The sequence below is a fragment of the Calonectris borealis genome, chromosome W (assembly GCF_964195595.1).
Source record: "Calonectris borealis chromosome W, bCalBor7.hap1.2, whole genome shotgun sequence".
Classification (NCBI taxonomy): domain Eukaryota; kingdom Metazoa; phylum Chordata; class Aves; order Procellariiformes; family Procellariidae; genus Calonectris; species Calonectris borealis.
In genome coordinates this window covers 46,902,413-46,905,289 of record NC_134351.1, presented here as the reverse complement: position 1 = coordinate 46,905,289, position 2,877 = coordinate 46,902,413, and the positions used below count along the sequence as shown (strand labels likewise).

Genomic DNA, 2,877 nt, shown 5'->3' with positions numbered 1-2,877 from the left:
TATTTTCCAAAGAGAAATCTGCAGAACTGTAAGTCTGATGTACGCTATTATGCTGTGAAAAGTTACTTGTACTTATTTTCATCTCCAGCAGATACTGTTCTTTCAGAAGTCTTTTGCTTGCTGGTAGCTTTTACAGGCTTCTCTCATTTATATAATCTTTTTCATAAGTGCCATTTAAAGATGAATCACATGAACTTCTAGACGTATGTAGAAGCCTCTCAGTTATTAAATCTATGTTTCTCTTCATGACCACTGACAGCACTTCTTCCAGATCTCTTTGGATCTCTTCTTCCAGAAGAAAGTCATCTTTCAAAGGAAAGTAATTTAAAAAGCCATCAACATTCCACAGGAGGTGAAATTTGTTCATCTGAATGAGGCAAAGGATTTCCAAATCCTTGTTACAAAACATTTTAATCATGTGCAGTGAGTGAACCTGAGGCTGTACTAAAATTGTCACTTCTACTGCAGTATCCGCTTTCTGAAGGTGTTACATTATTTAAAGCAAATTCATTATTTTCATCAAGACTAGCTAAAAGATCTTCATTTGAAGGGCCTAGAGTTTTTCCTAATTCATCTACAGGCCTTGGAACATTTTGTTCATGATCAGTTTGTCCAACGGGATTAAAGTTCTCAGCTTCCCCAATTAATCTAGCAAGGACTTTTTCCTGAGTATACTCCACTATAAGAACCTCCACTTCATCCAATTCACCAAGAATTTCACATTTTCTGGTTTAAGAAGAAGGACTCCAAGACAATATGCAATATTCCCCTGTACAGTGTTTTTTGTTCCAGGAAGAAGATTACTATGGAGAACAGGGACTGATTGATATTCCATGCCCTGAATTTGATCTATCCCATCAGTTAGTTGCAGCATCAGCATTTGAGTACACTTTGCTTCCCAGGATTCTTGGAATGCTCAAGTGTTGGCTGTTACTTCTTCATTTACAGTATTTTTTCATCTGAGCTTCTGCAACTGCAAATATGCTGGTTGGCTAACATCAACCAGTGAATCAATCTGTATGGAGCAGAAACCAGACAACTCTCTTTTGGGAGCATCTAAAATGCAATCAGGCAAAATGGGATATTCCAAATCTCTTAGATCTGGTAAGAAGCCATTGCTCAAATATCTGTCTGTTAATCTTAGCTTGACTTAAGTTACTACCGCTATTTTTTTCACAGATACAATTAATACAGGCTTCCAGCCATATCAAAGGAACTTCAACATGCCACGTAGATGAAAGCCAAGTTTCCACTCTTGCTGCAACATTAGATGCAGACATTTTCTTTTAAGTTAAAAGAAAAAAGTGAATTCTCTAGAACAAAATCCAGAAAGATGTTTTTATTCTTCTGACAATAGCTGAAGTTATGACATCTCTCACTTGCATTGTATAGAAATTTGCTCTCAATTCAAAGTTCAGCTAGTCTAAGTGTGACAATGTAGAAGCAATTACAATTAAAAACACTTCCACTGATGCTAAAAACAAACATGCAGTTCCAATAATTAAACAAGTAAGCTTCAACCAGCATAAACAGCCTATACAGTTTACTCATCACAAAGTATCAGGAAAGTACTGAGACTTCTACAAGCAACCCTTCTTGGTGGCTTCATCTTTTCCTGTTGATTTAATTGGAAGTATACACCTGAAATCCTTTTGCTGTGGATGGAAAGAGAACATATAATAACTAGAAGAAGAAAGGTTCTCCTCCAACTGTTTTTTGTTTGTTTTATTCCTATCAATGCTGCTGTTCACACCTTTAAAAATTGACCCAAGTAGTTATTCTCCCATCTCATTAGCACTGTTAAGAACACAAGTGAGAAGCCCCATTTACAATACAAACAAGTTGGGATCTGTAAGTATTTGTACCACAGGGGCGATTTTTACACTTTAACACAATGAAAGCTTTGGAACTGACAACAGAAGGCTAGCCTGAAATATCAATGTTATCTAGAGACCCAGTCCAGGGTTTGGCTGCAATAGTACCAAGTTTTGGCGGTCATTGTCTCAAGAACATCAGTGGTTAATAAGCTCTAGCTTCTTGTTAGTTTTGGAAGTAGCTATGCACGTTTAAGTTGTATAACTGCATTTGGAACCTGTTTATCCCCTTAAGGTTGACCAAGGAGCTCAACCTCCCTACAGAATTACACCAAAGAAAAATTACTGTAAGAATAGTTAAGAAACACAAGGCTTGTCTTCTGACATTATAACCTGCAGCTAAGAGAAAAATACCCTGCCTTAAAGTTCTCCCCAAAACTCCACCACTTAGAAGAAACTGTACAGTTACTTAAGGAAAATAACCCATTTGTTTACTCATCAACGGGTCTAATCCCGTGGGCCTCTTGTAAGGTAAGGACCAGCACGTCATGCCATTTTCGATAAGTTTTTCATCTTGGCCATGCAGTCCTTAGGCAGCCTGTCACCCGCTTGGCAATGCTACCCTGTGCCAAGACCCCCAGGGGCAGTGAGGCCAGCTGCCACCCCGCATCCCCTGCAGGCACCAACGAGCTGCAGTGGACAGCGATGGACACTGAGGTGAGATGGCCTGCCCCACCAGAGTGTCATATCGGGGACAGGACACATACCTCCCTACTCCTTAAACAGGCTGACTGAGCCCAAGCCCCTTCCCCCACACCCTACCCTCAGCCGAGCCACCCCACACTTATCCGGGGCAGGGGCGGTGCCGAACGAGCGGGCAGAACTAGCAGGGCAACCCACCTCCCATCACCCGAGTTGCGGGTGCGAAGGAAGAAGAGAATACACCTGCCCTCTGTGCATAGCCCCCAAAAACCCCGCGCAACCCAACAGCCAATAGGAGGCGTGGAGCCACGCGCGCCCTTAAGCATCGCAAGAACCCTGCCCCGCCCCCTCCGGTGCTAGG

At 41.7% G+C, this 2,877-nt stretch overlaps 1 pseudogene; it reads right to left on the bottom strand.

Annotated features, from left to right (window-relative positions):
- Positions 1 to 367: 367 nt before the first annotated feature.
- On the bottom strand, positions 368 to 1,280 carry LOC142074799 (recQ-mediated genome instability protein 1-like; annotated as a pseudogene).
- Between the last annotated feature and the right edge of the window lie 1,597 nt (positions 1,281 to 2,877).